The sequence below is a fragment of the Heterocephalus glaber genome, unplaced genomic scaffold (genome assembly GCF_053883595.1).
Source record: "Heterocephalus glaber isolate CG9 unplaced genomic scaffold, H.glaber_assembly_v1.0 deba00000331, whole genome shotgun sequence".
NCBI classification, from domain to species: domain Eukaryota; kingdom Metazoa; phylum Chordata; class Mammalia; order Rodentia; family Bathyergidae; genus Heterocephalus; species Heterocephalus glaber.
The window spans coordinates 48,441,007-48,461,360 of record NW_028258142.1 but is presented as its reverse complement, the minus strand read 5'-3'; the positions used below and the strand labels follow the sequence as shown (position 1 = coordinate 48,461,360).

The 20,354-nt window shown below is 37.9% G+C and overlaps 1 protein-coding gene across 9 annotated transcripts in view; it reads right to left on the bottom strand.

Moving 5' to 3' along the window:
• Garem1 (GRB2 associated regulator of MAPK1 subtype 1) overlaps nucleotides 1-20,354 on the bottom strand; it is a 227,351-nt gene that overhangs the window by 85,957 nt on the left and 121,040 nt on the right. For 5 of the 9 annotated variants that reach the window (XM_087193667.1, XM_087193669.1, XM_087193674.1 and 2 more), the window contains one exon: nucleotides 18,967-19,027. The exons of the other annotated variants lie outside the window; for them this stretch is intronic. The gene's annotated coding sequence lies outside the window, so the exon portion shown is untranslated. The remainder of the gene's footprint in view (nucleotides 1-18,966; nucleotides 19,028-20,354) is intronic. 9 annotated transcript variants of the gene reach the window in all.

Sequence of the window (20,354 nt, the reverse complement as noted above, 5' to 3'; positions counted from 1 at the left end):
CTTAAAGTAAAAAAGAGGCAAAAACTAGCAAGTTTAGAATTTTAAATGTAATGATTAGATGCAAACATTTTGGGATGCCCTCACATAAAACAGAATTATTGATTTCTACTGGCTTAGATCTACCAATACAACTGGACCATTTTTAATGGGAATTTAAGTAGTTTGCAAATGTTCCATCAATATGAAGTGAATCCTCTTATAAAGTGATAGATATTATTGGAGGTAAACTGATATGTGAAAAAAAGCACCCAATCTCTGGTTAATGGTTCTTTTGTTTTAGACCATATGTAAAAATAAAATTCCAAAACAACTAAAGGATTTAAGATCTCCTTTAGTGGCGGGAAAACAAACGCTTTTTTGTTCTGCTTATTTTTTGGTGCATTAATGTTATGGGGGTCAGAAAATCAACCAAATTACTACTCCTAGTTTTGTTAGACCCCTAAAAGTGAAGGGGTGTAGAATCATTGGGTTTTGAAGAATAGGATCTGACTTTAAAACATTTAGTGAGGTTCCCCCAACACAAGCTGAATATTAGAAGGAAGTTTATAAAGCAGAAACGAACTGCAGGGGAGGGAAAAAAAGCCTTGCAGACAGCTACAGATCTGAAAAGAATTTCCTACAAAAGGGAAGAGGTCGAACACCAGGGCTTTAGAGAAGAGAGGAGACACTGTGTTGGAACCGGCTCAGTTCAATTCAACCTTCAGTTCAACCGTCTCTGCTTTGTTCACACTACATTTCTGTTTGGAAACAGAATGTGGAAAAGTCTGAGTATGAATCTGGCTCAAGAGAGCCAGGTCTGGGGTCTTTAACTTGCAGAATTATATATATATTGTCTGCAGATGCTCGTTGTATACATACAATGATAAAAAAGGGATGTAATCTGTAAGGTAGCTAAAGATAAAAAGTAGTTGAGAGAATAAAAGATTAACCTTTTAGTAACAGACCATCAAAAATAAAAAGAAAGAAAACCATCACACAACTCTGGTTCATGGAAAGCAATGAACTGTTGGCAACAAAGGAAATTACCTTTGAGTCCTTCTTGAGTGAGTGAGTGCAAGGTTGGCTGCTTGTGAACAAAAGGAATGAACCACAGCTCATACTGGAAATAAGGAGACAAGCGAAATATTAAATGGAACTCAAGTTAGAAAAACAACCTAAAGGTGAGCTCAGGGAACTGTACTAATGTTGGATAATAAAGAATGATCTTAAGGGGGCCGGGAATTTAGCTCAGTGGTTCCGCCGCTTGCCTTGCAAGCACAAGGACCCAAGTTCGATCCCTGGTATCAAAAAAAATAAAAAAGAATGATCTTAAGGGAAAAACGGAATCTTCCTTCTCTAGGAATGCTACAAAATACACAATACAAACAACACCTTTAACTCAAAATCAAAGGTATGCCAAATCAATGTCAAGTAACAAACAAATTTTATGCATTCAAAGTAGGGGAAAAAAAGAGTATAATAGGCCTTCTAAGACCATTCCCATTCACAGAAAGACAACAGTGGTATTTAAAACAGTACAACAGCTGGGTGCAGTGGTGCATGCCTATAATCCCAGGTATGCATGAGGCTGAGGCAGGAGATCTCAAGTTCTAAGCCAGTCTGGGCTACATAGAGATACTATCTCAAAAAAGTAAAAAGGGTTGGGTATCATTATATTGTATACCTTAAACGTACCAATAAAATTAATTTTTAAAAAAGGGTTGGGGATGTAGCTTGGTGCTCCCTGGACTCAATCCAAGTCAATCATCAATCCATCCATCCATCCATCAATCAATCAAAAAACCCCAAACCAAAACAGAACAATAATGTGAGGCTTAGTTGACAATTCAGTCTATCCTTCTATGTCAATAACTCTCTCTCTCTTTTCCAAACTTCTGAGGTATTCCACTGTATAAACACACCATAAACAGTTCACCAAATCTGATCTGTAATCATGAACTAATTTCAGGGAAGGGAGGATGCCTGACACTTTCCGGAATTCAGGTCCCTTTCTAGCTCTGGAAACTCACTTGTGAAATTCTAGAGAATGTGCTGAGGAGTTAGTTCTAAGACGGGAGTGAAACATTGGTTGAAGCTTCCTTGCTAATTTGAAATCTACTTCTGGAATCTGCAATTATTTCTTAAAATAGAGATTTAAAAAAAATCTCTGTGTTCAACTAGATTTTAATTTGCCCAGTTTAAGCTTGTTTTGAAATTTCTATATAAAGCCACAAGGGAATGCTCTGAAAATTATCAAAAGGATACATTTGCCATAGAGCAATACTAAAAGATTAAACATAAAATTTACAATGGTTTGAGTTTATGAATTGGAATCTCCTCAAAAGTCATTATGCTATTCACTCAAAACAAAGGACAGAGGGCTAGGATTTTGCCTTGAGTAAAAACACTATTCTTAGTGTTTTGGCTAGTATCAGTCTCAAGAAGTGCCATTATTTTGAATGAATCAAAATTTAATGATTAAAAGAAAACTATTTATAACTCTCCTTACCATAAGAGAAATGAAAAGTAGGCAAAATCCAACATCATCCTAGACCGTCAACCACAACCCAATTAAAAAGTTAATAGTGAAGAAAATTCCTTTTCTTTCTTATACATATATAATTTGCTAACTTAAATGAGAGGACACAGTATTTTAGAAATCAAGTATATTTACAATACAAATAATATTTACTGATATTTTATTTCTTAGGTTGAGTCACTAATGTGCATTAATTATAAGAAATTCACATAAACATACTCATATTTATGGGATATTTACAAATAATTCTAGTAAGATTTCATAGAATTTATCATATTCAGTCCAATTTTCCTAACATGGGAGCTGTCCGGAATCACTCGGTTATCTAGACATTACCTACAAAATTATAGTCAGACTCTCTGTTCTTCAAGATCATTCCAGACCTGGAATTCTACACACTGCTTGGAATTACACAGGAAAGAAGTTCAAATGCTGTAGATACAAAATATAATACATTTTATTTTAAACCTTTGTTCTCTGAAAGTCTATAAGACATTTTAAATGTCAGGTAGACTGAACTCTTCATGGATCTTACAACTTCCCCATAACTGAGATATCTGTTTAGTTGACCAGGACAAGGTATATACAAAGTTAAACTATTTCTACTACCTTTACTATCTCTCCGTGTTCAAAAACTGTCTAGTTTTTTTACTATCCATGGTTTACAGGACAAAATTATTTCTTTTTGTTGTTGTTTTTGTTTTGTTTGTTTGTTTTGGTACCGGGGATCGAACTTGGGACCTTGTGCTTGCGAGGCAGGTGGCGGAACCACTGAGCTAAATCCCCGGCCCCTGACAAACTTATTTAACTGATTTGAAATAATTATCTATAGCAGAGTAGTTTCCAATAAGCTAGTCAAGAACCAAGAAACACTAGAATATCTGAGAATTCTGTCATCACCAAGTACCATCTCCTACAAATAGGAATTTTTTTCCAAAAAATAGGTAGATGCTATTATTTGCAAAATGAAAATATTTAATGTTAATGAAACAACCTACTGCAAATTAATCTATTACACAGATATAAAATAAATATAAATATTTGTTGAATAAGAGAAAACTAAACTTAAAAATTCAGTTCATTAGATTAATGAATCCTACTGGTCTTACCACCTGATAAACTTTTCTGTATTTTTTAACCAACAAAGACAAAATGCATCATGTGGGCTTGTAAACTGTCACACTGTTAAAAATGGATCCTGGGTGTTTGAAAAGGTAGCACAGGAAGGGCAAATAGTGAAAATAAGGCATGCTTTTTAAACCCAACTCTTAAACTTCAATGAGCTCTTGCAGGACATTTGGTGGAGTGAGGGAATGTGGAACACAGCATGAGAAATGTGAACATTCTTGGTAAACTGACATCATCACAACAACTCTGGCAGGGCTCCAAGTGTCTGAACCAGAGTGGAGTTTGTTTATGAAGTGGAAGAAAGACTTGGGCTTTCTGATTTGCACCTTGGCAGCAAGCAGAGATATTTAGAAGAAAGAGAATGCTTTTTTTTTTATGTACAGCAACTGGCAAGTTCAGTGAAGAAATGCGAAAAGAAAGTTATTTGAAAAGTTAAAAATTGCCCTCCCTTTCCAGAATGAGTCATTCAGAGTCTCTTTCCTCTCTAAATATATATACACATGGAGACACAAAAAAGTCTATTTATGAAAGTGATATGGCCACTTTGCAGTTTGGAAAGCAAGAAATAAAATTGCCCGTAACAGCTCAACATTAAGAGAACTACTATTATAATACCCAAATTAGGATTTTTAGTTAATATTATTATACTTTTGCTTCAAATCCTTTAAACACAAAGTCAAGATCTTCTTTAAATATGGACCGAAGACATTTACACTAGGTAGAAGGAAAGATAAACATTTCAATTCTCAAACTCATATTTCTGATTATACATGTTCTCTACCTAATACTACTTCACTCTAAAGACAAGACCCCTTTCTCTAGGAAATGTGAAAACTGCACTGAAGTGTAGTTTTAAGAATACAGTAGCTTTGTATGCCAAGTGAACTTTTGTAGGTTGTGAATCACTTGAAAGTTGTTACTTGGATGTTTACTATGGAGCGAACGGTAAATTGAAGTTTTCATTCCATGTGAGATGGTGTGAGTTACAGAAACATTAAAGTTCATATGGTAGAAACAAATCAAGTGACACCCTTGTGGTTTCAAAATACACATGAAACGCAACTGGCCAAGGTTTTACGTTTCTGTTCCACATTAAATTTTATGGCATATCAGGAATGTAAAGCATACTGTTTTAATAAAATTTCAACTGCTTAAGACAAATTTCTAACTTTTGATGAAATACATTATATTCTTGAGTAGTGAGCCCAATTTTAACTGGGAGGAGAACAAACACTAGCAAAATACGTTGTGAGAAAGTTAATGCAGAAATTAATCTAGGAATTTATGTCTTATTTAATTTCTTAGTCCTTTGGATAAGCTTTGAACATTTTGTTTTCTCAACTCTGATACGTATTATGCACTGTTGTATTTCCTTACATCATTTTTATAGTTTAAAGTCATTAATGATGCTATGTTGATGGCACTAGGAAGTAATTTTCATTTAATTGCGTAAAACTAGAAAGGAACACTCTGCGTACCGTATGAAACGCATTTGAGTGGTTAGTCACATATCCTTTTAAATCATAATTACACATTCACTTTCTTGGCTCTCCAATAATTTTTAAAGGTTATCGTTAGACTTATTACTCATTAATCTGACTCAAATTTATCAGTGGAGAAGGGTTATGTAAAACTATAGATGAAAGCACAAGAACAACAGCCACAGCCTTTGGACCTCATTTACCTCAGACATAAATAATATTTTCCATGAAGAGCACTGAAGTGTACATTAAAGGGCCTGCTTGAGAGAGGTCTCGCATATTGCAACCAAGCTCCTGAGTACTTCATATAGTCCAATACTACCAAGAGAAGTGCATAATTACTTGAAGGATGATCTTAAAAACATCCAATGTTCCAGGGACTTGGACAGTAAGTCTACATAATATCTCAAAAAAATGAAAATGTAAGTATCTCTATAGCAACACTTTCCCATTTTTGCAGGATTCTTACTTGTACAGAAAACATCACTAGCAAAAATAAATAAATAAATAAATAAATAATAAATAAATAAGCTTTTCTTAAAGTCTGACTAGCTACCCTATATTCAAATATTCAGCAAACTCTTGGAAAAGATGGATTGAAATATTAGTTTTCATGCCATAAAGAAGTACTTGTGAAAAGGAATCTCTTCTTCAGTAGAGGTACACAGCTGTTGACAGGTAGATTTATAGAATTATGTATCTCTGAAATATGTTTTTTTCTGCACAAATTTATTATGTCTTAATTGTCCAAACTTAAAAGAACAATATAACTTAAAATGATTACAAAGTGCTGTTAGAGCTAAAAATTCTCAGTGTTGAATCAATAACCCTGTCTTTTTCTACCACCTCCATCCCCAAACAAAGCCCCTCTGAGTGGGCATGAAATACCCTTATCAGAAAACAGGCAAGCATCCTTTACAGACAAACAGAACTCCAAAAGCCCATTTATCAGTCAGTTCTTCAAGAGTTTTTAACATTTTCCCAGGGGCACAGGATTATAAATGGAGATTAAGTTGCCAGATCAGCACACAAAGTCTAATTTAAAGAATGATACTAAGCCAGGGCCAGGAATTCTTCAGAACACTGGGAAAACAGGCCCACAGCCAGCCCAAGGATGAGGGGGTGGAGGGGTGGGGGCAGATCCCTCTTCCTGTGTGGCTGTGCAAGGGTAATCTAGACCCAGACTTTCCATGGCCAGTCTTCCTGGAGGCTCAGGAAGTGGAGCATAGGGTGGGGCTGGGGAGTTGCTTATCTACACAGAGGTTCAGGAGGTGAGGGGTAGAGTCACAGGTTTGGGAAATGACAAGCTGAGAGGGAACCTGGTGGAGGGAGGTAGGAAGGTAAAGAGTTGAGGAGGAGCAAAGGAAAGATGGAAAACAGGGGTAATGGCTAGGGTAGGCTGGTGAGGTCTAATGGGAGCTAGAGCTACGCTCAGACCCTGAACACCTGTGATTATGAAGGGAGGCAAGAGCCCCAGCACAAAGGAGGTAAACTTTCCAGGCCACTGTACCACCGTCCCCAGTGCCAAGGAGCAGAGCTGCCACCAATGGAGAGGAGGTAAACCTTCTGGGCTACTGTACCACCACCACCAGCACTTAGGAGGTGAACCACATGGGCACAAGCAGCACACATCCCTTGCCCCACCCCCCCTGAGAAATGAGAAGACACATAAACAGGTCTCAAAACCAGACTTCCAGATAACCTAAAGCAACCCCAAAGGGAAATGAGATGGAAAAATCTGATACTCAAACACCTGGACTCCATGAACTGGCAATAAGAGAGGATCTGGAAAAAATGAAATCACAAATAATTTCTCACATATCAGCAGAGATTGTGCCCATAGTGCAAGACATGGTTAATAAATCTAGAGAGGACACAGATAAAAAAAATAGAGGTGCTGAGGAACATGATGGAATCCCAACATAGGAAACAAATGGAATCCATTAAACAGATGCAAACAGATTTCCAGGAGATTAAAAACTCCATTGAAAGTCTACGGAGCAGAATGAGCCAATGTGAGGACAGAATTTCAGATATAGAAGATAAGATTGAAATTAGTGACCAGGAAAAGAAAATATTCTTTAAAATAGTAAAGGGCAATGAGAAATCAATCCAGCAGCTGCTACATGATACAAAGAGGAACAACATAAGACTGATTGGAGTCAATGAAGAAACAGGAGAGAGTGCAGATGACAGAAAAAACTGTTCACAGAAGTGATGGCTGAAAACTTCTCAAGCAGGGGAAAAGAACTTGACATACAGATAAGTGAGGCATATAGCACTCCAATTAGCCATGATAAAAAAAAATCTATACATAGGCACATAATAGTTAAGATTCCAGAAATCAAACAGAAGAACAAAATTCTACATGCAGTTAGAGAAAAGAAACAAATCACATACAAAGGAAAGCCCATCAGAATCACAGCAGGCTTCTCAACACAAACCGTCAAGACAAGAAGAGCTTGGAGTGATGTATTCCAAGCCCTAAAGGAAAACAGCCTCCAATCCAGATTGATGTACCCTACAAAACTATCTTTCAAAATTAATGGAGAGGGCTGGGGATTTAGCTCAGTGGTTTTGCCACCTGCTGTGCATGCGCAAGGACCCGAGTTCAATCCCTGGTACCAAAAAAAGAAAAAAAATTAATGGAGAAATAAGATACTTTCATGATAAACAGTACCTCAGGAAATTCATGAATACCAATCCAACACTCTAAAAAATTTTAGAAAATATCCTAGGTAAAGACAATGAGGATCACTACCCCAGGAAGCCCAGCAGAATAAATCCATCAGGTACAACAAGAAATTAAATGTAAAGGAGGAGAATCCAACAAAAAGAAAAAGTCATGACAATGATAAGTTAATACGTATCAGTTATATAACCATCAATGTTAATGGTCTCAATTCACTAATCAAAAGGAATAGACTGGGAGAATGGGTCAAGGACCAAGACCCAACAACATGCTGCATACAAGAAACACACTTAATTCAAAAAGAAATTCACAGACTAAAAAGTTAAAGGGTGGAAAACAATAGTCCATATGACAGGAACCTGAAAAAAAGCAAGAGTAGCTATCCTCTTGGCAGATCAAGTGGATTTCAAACCAACACTGATTAAGAGAGACAAAGAAGGACACTACATCCTTGTAAAGGGAACAATCCAACAGGAAGAGATGACAATCATAAATATATATGCACCAAACGCTAGTGCACCCAACTATATAAAACAAATACTAACAGACATGAAAAGTCATATATGCACTAATACGATAGTAGTGGGGGACCTCAATACCCCACTGTCACAAATAGATGGCTCAACTAGACAAAAATAAGTAATGAAATATTAGAACTCAATCAAACTCCTGAACAAATGAACTTAACAGATGTTTATAGAGTGTTCCACCCCACAAAATCAGAATACACATTCTTCTCAGCTGCACATGGGTCGTTCTCTGAAATAAACCACATACTCACACACAGAACATGTTTAAGTAAGTGCAAAGGAATTGAAGTTATCCCCTGTACATTATCAGACCATAGTGTGATGAAATTGGAGATCAATAGCAAAAGAAACCGCAAAAATTTCATAAACACGTGGAAATTGAACAACACACTTCTGAATAACCAATGGGTCACAGAGGAAATTAAAGAAGAAATCAGACAGTTCCTTCAATTAAATGACAATGACAATACAACATATCAGAATTTATGGGACACAATGAAAGCAGTCTTATGAGGGAAATTCATAGCAGTGAATACGCGTATTAGGAAAACAGAGTGAGCCCAATTAAATAACCTGATGCTGAACCTTAAGCTTCTAGAGAAAGAAGACCAGGAAAAACCCAAAGCTCATACAAGGGAGGAAATTATAAAGATCAGAGCAGAAATTAATGCAATGGAGACCAAGAGAACAATACAAAAATATCAATGAAGCCAAGAGTTGGTGCTTTGAAAGAATAAACAAAATTGACACACCCTTAGTCAACCATATCAGAAAAAGGAAAGAAAAGGCCCAAATCCATGCAATTGGGAATGAAAAGGGTGAAATTACAACGGACCTAGCAGAAATCCAGAGGATCATCAATACCTACTTCCAGAACCTATACGCCAATAAGATGGACAACAGAGAAGAAATGGACAGATTCCTAGATACATATGAATTACCAAAGTTGAACGAAGAAGACCTAAAAATTCTAAGCAACCTAATATCAACCAATGAAATTGAAAATGTAATTAAAAACTTATCACCTAAGAAAAGCCCGGGCCCTGATGGCTTCACTGCTGAATTCTACAAGACATTTAGAGAGGAACTGCTGCCACTACTGTTTAAACTCTTCAATGAAATTGAAAGGGAAGCAATACTCCCAAATTCATTCCTGGAAGCAAGCATCACCTTGATCCCCAAAGCAGAGAAAGACCCAACTGAAAAGGAGAACTATAGGCCAATCTCACTAATGAACATAGATGCAAAAATCCTTAATAAGATAATGGCAAACAGAATGCAGAAGATCATCAAGAAGATCATACACCCTGACCAAGTGGGATTCATCCCAGGGATGCAGGGATGGTTCAACATATGCAAATCAATCAATATAATACACTATGTCAATAGAGCCAAGGACAAAAACCATATGATTATCTCAATAGATGCAGAAAAAGCATTGGACAAAATCCAACACACATTTACGATAAAAACCCTACAAAAAATTGGAATAGATGGTCTCTACTTCAATCTGGTAAAAGCCATCTATGAAAAACCAACAGCCAATATCATACTAAATGGTCAAAATCTAAAATGCTTCACACGAAAATCAGGAATAAGACAAGGATGTCCACTATCACCACTCTTGTTCAATATAGTTTTGGAAACATTAGCCACGGCAATTAGACAAGAGAAAGAAATAAAAAGAATAAAAATAGGAAATGAAGAAGTCAAATTGTCATTATTTGCAGATGACATGATACTCTATATAGAAGACCACAAGAACACCACCAAAAGTCTTCTAGACTTAATAACCAAATTCAGTAAAGTAGCTGGTTACAAGGTCAACACACAAAAATCAATAGCTTTCCTCTACACAAACAACAGACTGAGAGAGAAATAGGGCAAACAATTCCTTTCACAATAGCATCCAAAAAACTGAAATACCTAGGAATTAACCTAACAAAAGAAATTGAAGACCTCATTTTCTGAAAAACATACCACTCTGAAAAGAGAGATTGAAGATGATATCAGAAAATGGACAGACATCCCCTGCTCCTGGGTAGGAAGGATCAACATAGTGAAAATGGCCATACTTCCAAAACTGCTATATAGATTCAATGCAATCCCAATTGAAATCCCAGCAGCATACTTCATGGACCTTGAGAAAACAATCCAAAAATTCATTTGGAACAAGAAGAGACCCAGAATAGCAAAAGCAATTCTAGGTCAGAGACATGGCAGGGGGTATCACAACCCCCAACTTGAAACTATACTACAAAGCTACTGTGATAAAAACACCATGATACTGGCAAAGAAAGAGACCTGAGGACCAGTGGAACAGATTAGAAGATGCAGAAACAATTCCTGACACACTCAGCCATCTCATCTTCAACAAAGGAGTCAAACACCCTCACTGGAGGAAAGATAGCCTCTTTAATAAATGGTGCTGGAAAAATTGGGTTCCAAATTGCCAAAGATTAAAACTAGACCTATATCTCTTAAAAGAAGCCAGAAAAATTTCATAAACACATGGAAACTGAATAACAGACTTCTGAATAACCAATGGGTCACAGAGGAAATTAAAGAAGAAATCAGTAAACTAAACTAAACTGCACTAAACTAAAATTGAAATGGATTTAAGATCTAAATATTAAAATAGAAATGCTGAATTGGCTGGAATGGAGGATAGAACTCTTGAAGACACTGGTAAAGGAAAAGATTTTATGAACAAAACCTCAGCTGCCCGTGAACTAGCACAATCAACAATCTTTTTATTAAAAAGCTTCTGCACAGCAAGAGAAACCACCAGCAGTGTGAAGAGACAACCCACAATGTGGGAAAATATTTTCACCTGCTGTTCCTCAGACAAAGGTCTACTATCTCGAATCTATAAAGAACTTAAAAAAAATCAGACCTCCCAAATTTAAAGACCCAATCCAAAAATGGGCATCTGAAATGAACAGACATTTCTCAAAGAAGTAGAAATAGCAAATATACATATGAAAAAATGTTCAACATCACTCGTCATTCGAGAGATGCAAATGAAAAGAACTCTGAGATTCCACCTCACCCCAGAAAGAATGGCTGCTATCATGAAATCAAACAATAACAAATGCTAGCGGGGCTGTGGGGAAAGAGGAACCCTGCTCCACTGCTGGTGGGAGTGTAGACCGGTGCAACCACTGTGGAAATCAGTATGGAGATACCTCAAAGAACTAGGACTGGAAGTCCCATTTGACCCAGCTATTCTCCTGCTGGGTATCTTCCCCAAAGAATTAAAAGAATAATACCACAGTGATATGTGTACACCCATGTTCACAGCAGCACAATTTGTAATAGCTAAAACTTGGAAACAGCCCAAATGCCCATCAACTGGAGACTGGATAAAGAAAATGTGGTTTTTAAATAAAATGGAGTACTACTCAGCCATAAAAAACGAGAAATTAGAGACATTTATAGCTAAATCGATGCACATTGAGGTGATACTCTAAAGTGAAATAAACAGGACACACGTGTAAATACCAAATAGTTTCTGTAGTGCAAGAAACTGAAAGTGTAAATAAGGACTAAAAGGTATAATAGATAATGTGAAATGGGAAGAAAAGGGGCAAAGGGGAAGGGGAAGTGGGAGGGGTAGGGGAAAGGAAAGAAGGGAATGGAATTAATATGAGAAAATGAAACAAATGAAAGAAAGTCTTTGTAAATAGGGAGGGATGGAGGGGTTGTAGGGAGGGCAGGGGAAGGGGCAAAAATAAGAACCAAGAGAGATTACGTAAAGGTGCAAATTTCCAATGATGAATGTCATTATATTGAATACCTAAAATGTACCAATAAAATAAAATAAGAAAAGAAATGTACAGATGAGTTTTCACTGGATAATAATGAAGCCACAAACATTTTTTTTCAACATTTTTCTTTGAGGGCCTATCATGGGACCTGTCTTTTCTCAGTGAAGGAGATATACAGTGTTGCTGCATCACAGAAGGTCCAAATGCTACTTCTGACTCTCAGTGACAATGTTTCCATGTAAAGGAGGTATCTCCTCAACTTCTAACTGACCCTGAGATCAGGGCTTACTTACATGCTAGCTATTTTTTTTTTAATACACAGTCAACATTTGTGACCTTAACACAACTAAAAGGGTTAAAAAAAATTGTCACACTTTGAAGTCCTTAAGTAAGCGGCATAAAGTATTGAATTTCTTGCTTTGATTTCATTAGAACCTTGTTTAACTGCAGGCTCTGACTTCTCAGTTACGCTAGGTAAAAGTATATTGAAAACAGCATAAAGTTTACCAATAGATGAAGCAGAGGAAGACACAAATAAAGAACAGAAGGCGAAAAAGACTAATCAATCTGGTCACACCGAAATCCTATCACCTTTGGCAAGTGAGCTCTAAGATACATATTCATGAAACAATTTGGTGGTGTCCTAAGTGTGTAAAATCATGATCAGGTGAATGTGGTCCTGAGAGAATGCTGGAAGAAACTCAACAGGGGAGAAGGATAATTGGAGGAAGAGAAAAAAGAGGTAAAATTCTGAAAAGTAAATGAAGTTATGTTTTCAGAAGGATTATAAAATCTTTTATGAATAATTAATTAGAAATGAATAATTATGAATAAAAGATGTCCTTTTGGCCAATGGTAAGACAGGCGACATAAGTAAATCATCTTGATAATCTAAACTGACAAATTCATTGGCATTAAAAGTTGTGGGAAAGATAAAAAAAATCTAGTAATAGAGGTTGTGTTTTGTCTGCTCCATATTTGTTTCCTATTATCTATACTGAAATTCCAAATTAATGGAGGAAGTACTGTTTAACAATATAAGCCAAACAAATTTGGAAAGGACTATGTGAAAGGTTCGCAGATTTTGGTTATGCTTCTAAGCATTAATATCTTGGTTTGAAAATATGAAGACATCATTAAGATACATACACTTGCTAAGGAGAAGACAACTGTATTATGCAACACGTTCAATTTCAGCGCCCAAAAGAGTGCCTGGTGTCTTGCACAGAGGTCAATTAATATTTGTTCCATGACTAAGTGTTAAGTCAAAGAAGATACAGCTATGGCTACAATTATAGTTTTCATGGGGCCCAAAATTAACTAAATGGCCACGGGCATTACCTCCAAATGAAGAGGTAACTATAATACAAAACATACCTTCACAATTCAATGAAGCTGGGAGAGAAATGAGCTATGGTCCTCTCTGAACCTTTTGTACAAAAGCAGGATGGATGCTTTGATCATGCAGAACGGGACAGGTGAGGGCTCAGAGAAAGCAGAATCTGACTCCCTCAACATGGCCCAGAGCAGTTAACTGATTTGTCTGGGGTCACCAAGAAGAGCAACTCACGTCCTGGTCCTTTGATCTCCCTCCAGTGTTTTATTTCTTACTGACTGTGTTTAAATGAATGTTTTGTGAGAAATGGGAAAATGAAATGAAGCCAGAAAGCAAACTGAATGAAGAAGGAGTGACAGAAGTACCGACTGTGATTGTCTAAGGGTTCATTTACACTGTGGAGATCACTGTGTCAGGTTCTCCGGTCCAGAAAAATCCCACAAACAAAATTGTCTTTAGAGGTCATTAAAAAATGAAAATTGAGAGTAAGAAATGGAAAAAAAGTTTTAAGAAAAAATAGTCTTGTGATCATTATTGATACTGAAGAGCTCATGTCTAATTGCAGTATTTTTTCAAAACTAAAAAAGTAGTCTATGGTGAAGAGCAAATAATGCCACCTGGAATTGTATCTCTGGATAAATAAAATTCTGTGACAGGCTTTGCATCTTTGGAACAGCTAAATTTTAGGTCTGGCCATTTTCCAAATTCTATTTATGACAATAATTTGCTAATTGTATTTTAAGGCATCAAGAATAAAGAAATGGCCAAAATACCAGTATTACACTCATGTTTCAGAGCATCTTACTAAATAGTTAAGCAACAATAAAGTCCAACAAGAATCAACGAACATACAACCTATTAGAAATTTATTTCTTTACTTTCTGTCTTTTTGATGCTGGACCTAGAACCTACTGAGACCCAGAACCTACTGAGCTATACTTCCAGTTCCTATTTTATTTTTATCTTTTAAAATAAGAACAACTAAAAATTATTGATTTCATTTTGCCCTTTATAAATATGGGGAAACTAGAGACTTTCCCACCCTAGTATCTTGACATCCTTACATTTGATTTAAATTTCCCAAAAGAATAAAGGGTGTGTTAACAGGTGAAAAATATTCTGCAAAAAAAAAGGAGTATTTTTAAGCAAATGGAAGGAATTTAAAGGTTATAAGCCTACCAAAATGAATATTATTTAGGGCAACACAATCATTGAAAAGTAAGAACATTCAGTACAGTAGAACAGGAAAATTCCATATACTTATTAGACAAGGCTTATTTTAGAAAATTAATATACCTACAAGTGCTCTTTGTTGCTATGAGCAACATTCTTACAACGATATTCAACTGCCTGAATCAGGTCATGATTACCTTCTAAATAGGCCCTGCCACTCTAGAGAAGCACTTTTTCTTTCATTCAGGATTTCTAAGGAAATGGCTTTCATCTTAGGCAACTAAACATCTGGCTTCTTGGTTTGCTTTACGGAGTAAAATTGGGAAAAGAATGAGTCGCCATGAAGCAGGTCAGGTTAGCAGTTTTTTCCTATTTAAAAAAAAGTTACAGTCTCCAAAAACTTTTCCTTGAGAAAATGAGTAATTCAAAACATACTAGTAATTATATATCAGAGATTTTCAAAGGCATCTAATAACTATTCACACTAATCTCCCATGTTTGCTTTCTAAATTCGTGTATAAAAGCTGTTAAATCTCATAATTTCACAATGTATAAACACCCAGAAGGAAAAGGAGCAAAATTATTGAAGTTTTACTGTATCATTTTTGAGTTTTCCCTTCACAAAGATGATTAAATAAATGCATTTTTTGGTGGTTTCTCTCTTTAATTCTTGGAACAAATTTGTCCACTTACCCTCTTCTATTCAATTCTGCTCCTCTGTCTACTTACATCTGTTTAGAGTTCTCAAATACGTGACCACAACAACTTCTACCACTCCCACCAGTGCTATATCCTGAGAATTCACTAGATGTTAGACACTGTGCCTTAGTATACCCTGTTGTATATGGTATGACCATGCCAATCTGACCAGGAAGAGAGAGGAGTTTACTGGACTGAAGCCATTTGCTTCAGACCACACAACAAGCAAGGAGCAGAAGCAGGATTTTAATCTATGTTTATCAGATGAGGCCTAAAACCACCAGTGAGGTGTGAAAACTACAGCCTAAGAAAACTATCATTATGATGCCATTTGAAGATCTAAGATTTATTTCTACTTTTGTTGTCTAACCCTGACCTTCCCAGGCCGCCCTCCACTGGTGGCTCCCACTACATAGGTAATTTTAAAAGTAGAAGTTTTTGGTCTTGGCTTCTCTGGGCCTGTCCTGCTTTGCAGCACAATCCCATGTGACTCTGCTCCACTCCTTCCATTCTACAAGGAGGGGCGCTGAGTCCCTTTGGGTTCCTGCCATTCACAGAGCCACTGTTCAGATCTTTCTCATACTCGTTTCCGGTGCTTGCATTTCTTTTTCCTTACACATCACTCAGGTTTCATCTTCTAAGTCACTTCCTCAAAAAGATTTGTCCTGAACTCGACATAAATTCGCTTTTCCTTTTATACCCTCACAATGCCCTGAACTCGGCGCTCACATCCCTTTATATGTGTGTAGCACTCATCCCTCCCTGGCTGTGCGCTTCCAATGACAGAGACAGAGGTCACCGTGCTCCACACCCTGTATCCCAGTGTCTCACCCAAGGAAGGGCCCAGCCCCAAGGGGTATCAAGAAGTGCTGGTACAGACAGCGAGGTGGGGCAGGGAGGGCGAAGGCCTCCCGTGGTGCCATCAGCCTTTCCTAGTGCTTCACACATGCTTCAATAGTCACTGCAGTGCTTTCACCTTTTACAAACTGTTTTATCCAAAATGTGAAAAAGAAAATAAGTTTCATTTATGCCACACATTTCCTTACCCTATACATAGCTATCTCTAGGACACTGCCACCTTAAATTTAATGAGTAAATGAGATGTAGCTTTAAATAATGTAACTGTCATGGTTGGGATCTATAATGACCCCCCAAAGCCTCATGGTTTAGAGGGCTTGGTGCTGATGGGCTTTTGAGAAGTGACTGGACAGTAAGGGTGCTAATTTATCAACAGATTAATCCACTGAGGAGCCTATTGCTGAACAGGCTGTTGGGGGGAAGGGAGAGGGTCACGGGGGCATATCCTTGGGGACTGCATCTTATCCCCAGCCACTTCTCTTGTCCTCTCTCTCCTCTCTTCCTAGTTGTGAGCTGGTGAATGGTTTTCCTCTGCTGTATTCTCTACCATGATGTACTGCTCTCCACAGGCCTACACAATGGAGCTAGCCAACCCTGCACTGCAACTTCTGAAACCACAAGCCAAGTATTTTGTCAAAGCAATGGAAAGCTACTAACACAGTAACTTAAGAATTAACACAGAACACATGCACCCAAATGAGTAGTGCCTTTCAAATCTATTGTTGGGGGTAGGCATTGACTTCTGCGACACTATCATTGCTCTAGACATTTCTCAGTCAGTCTCCTCTTTGGTAACTACCTTTAAAAATCAATTTACTAGACAAACCAGAAAACCAGTCTCCTCCCTTGATGGCAACAAGCCATCATCTGGCGGTGCCCGTCCTCTCCCACATGACTCAGCGAGCTGAGGCCCTGTGAAGCTTGAATGACATCTTGACATCCCACCCCTACGCAGAGGTCTTTGCCAGTCTGGTCCAGGATCGTGAAGTTCTGCACCAACAAGACCACAGTTCATTCTGCCCATGTGGAAAGGGGGCTGCCGAGACCCCTCCAGAGCAGCACACCAGGCTTGTGAGCTTCCTGTGCAGACTGCCGTGGGGTGGCCAGCCAGGGAATGAGAACTACCTGTGGGCAGTGATGCTTATACTAGGAAGTCAGGTGAGGCCTGAGCTGTCAGAGGTCAGGTTTTAATCCTGGGGTATCCTTCCTGTTTGAGGGGGAGGACAGGGTCCCTTTACACTTGAGGTTCACCGTGATGTAACCAATCTGGACTTCCCAATCTGGACAACAATGTAAACTTCTTTCTTCTAACCCACGCACTTACATTCTTTCCTGTGGAAACTATTTTACTTAGCACATGGTTCAGAATTTAAAACAAACTTTTCTCATGGCAGATGTCTTCTTTAAAAAGGATACAGGATTAACCCAAGAAAGATGCTGGAACACCTTTCTAGGATGTTGTGCAACACAGGACTTTCAAATCCTATGACAGAGATGTCAGTTTACTCCAAGCCTTTTAGCCTGCTTCATGTCTGCGTGGAGAAAACAACAGGCCATGAGAAGGTCAGGGTCAAAGGAAGGAGTAGCAACCTCAGGCCAGAATTCAAATAATGTATATATCACAAGCAGTCCTCGATACATAAGTTGCAGGGCTCAGGGCCAAACTGACTTGTGGGGTTCCCTGTCCCTAACTTATCAAGAATTTCAAGGGCTGGGGATTTAGCTCAGCCACACAGCACCTGCCTGGCAAGCATGAGGTCCTGAGTTTGATCCCTGGTACCAAAAAAAAAAAAAAAAATTCAGAACACAAACAGCTGAGCATTAAGGAAAGTGCAGGGCTCTGGTGACTGTACAGGACATTTGATCATGAGGCCAAAACCGAGTAGAAGATGCAGTCAGCCACCCTCAAACTACCCAGCTGTGCAGTTTACATCCCTTATACTGTGACATTCATGTATTGTGTCTAAGCTACGTGGTAGGCTCTGTTAAAACAGAACTTTGTCTTCTAAGGTTTTAATGAAACTAAAAGATGCTTATAGTTTTAATCAGATGGAACCCAGGTTAGCGCAGTTACTACAGTAAATACCTGAGATGATCACCTTATAAAAAGAAAAGATTTATTTTTCCTCACAATTTTCACGAGTCTAGTCCATGGCTGATTGGCTCTGTTGTTTTGGGCCTGGGGTAGTGAGAGTGCAGGATGGAGCAAAATCAAAAGCTGCTTACCTCATGGCCAGGGAGTAAAAAAAGAGGAAGAGCTCAGGACCTCCCCGTCTTGTTCAAGGGTGCTCCCCCACTGCAGTGACCTATGACTTTCCACTAGTCCTGCCTCTTAAATCTCCACTACCTCCCAACAGCGTTACCCTCAGGACCAAGTGTTTAATACAGGGATTTCTGGGGTCCAAAGGCAGCAGTACTAAAAATCTTAAAATTAAACAGGAAAAACAGCAGCCCACACTCCTCAACCTGACTCTTGCTCCTTAGAGGTGTATATTTTAAACTTTTTGAGCAGTTTCTTTCGTTATTGGTCTTCTAAGCATGCTATTGATTTCCTGTTAAATAGAAGGCTTATTACACCACCTGCATTCACTTTCTGTACTTGCCTTCTTTCACCTCACTAATCTGGTTCTACAGTTTGGGGACTACAATCAGTATTTAGTGTTCATACTATACAATCACAGTGGAGCCAAGTGGATTGTAAATCCTTTCCTGTGCAATCCTTTTGCCCCAGGATAAACAGTTGATTTAACTCTTAAGTTGCTTTATTTTTTAAATAATTACCAGAGATTTAGGTCAGTGGCACTGTGTCTACCTGGCAAGTGCAAGGTCCTCAGTTCGAGTCCTAGTAACAAAAAAGAAAATAACTATCACTAATTCTTATTAATCCAAGGCACATAAACCCTCTCAATTTGGTTATTAAACATCATGTAGTCTATCTTTCTCTTAAAACAACAACAGCAACAAAAAAACCTCCTTCATTCCTTTTCTGAAACATCTACTATTCAAATGTTGAGCCTTGTGGAGATTTTCTTAACTTTTTTCCCTTTCTTCGATCTCTTTTGAAAATCTTACTTTCTGCGAAAAATTTCTCATCTTGAGCTAACCAGTCATTACAGTGAATTTATTTCTATAATACTTTTAGTTTCCAAACGAAGAGCTTGCATGTTCTGACAGCTTTCTTAAAATAAAAAAGTCCTGTTTTTGTTTAATAAATATCCCCCATTTTCTGATCTCAAGTAATGAAGAACATTTCTTTGGATTCCTGGATGATATTTCTTCCTAGATTCTTTTTCCAGGTATGTGGTTTGCTCTAACCTTTGCATTGCAGACATTCCACACAGGTTTCATGCTCCTTGGTTGCTGATTCTCAATCGACAAGAAGGCACTAAAACTCAGATGGGAAGTGTGGGGGCCTGAGAGGGGTTGTTGCCTAGTTAATTTCACTGTAGGGTGGTCAGCTATTTCACTATGAGACCCCAAATATAGTGCGTATAGATTTCTTTTGTGGGGTCATATTTTCAGAAAAGAGTCCTTCTACCTGGGGAGAGTTTTCTGGCCAGAAAACACTCCAAAGCTGTGCAGGGGAGAGTTAAGGGGTGGTATTAGGAATTTTTACTTCTACAGATTATTTATATATTTTTTTATTTGTGGTTTTTCGAGACAGGGTCTTGCTATGTAGCCCACTCTGGCCTTGAACTCATGGCAATCCTCCTGCCTCGGCCTCCTGAGTGCTGGTATTACAGGTATGCACCACCATGTCCAGCTTACAGAATTATTTTTAATAGTGGCATCTTGTTCCCACTATGGCTCCACTGTGCTGAAAATTCAATAGATTATGAATGAAATTTCCATAATTTATTACAGGGATCTGTTCATATCTTTCATTCTGTCATGTCCTCTCTCCTCCTGTTTTTCTTAAGAGTCTCTATTTGCTCCTCACTTCATTTCCCTGGACTTTGGGAGAGTACAAATACTGAACACCTATGTTCAGGCAGCACATTTAATCAGAATTTGCTCTTTGTCTCAGACTTTAAACAGAAGTCCCATTAATTATGGAAGTATTTCCAAGTTAGGTGAAAATATTTTCCTACTTTTTAATCTAATCATTGGATTTTTGCCATGAAACTGTACAAAACCAAGTCAGGGGACTCATCAGGTCTTCCTCCCTG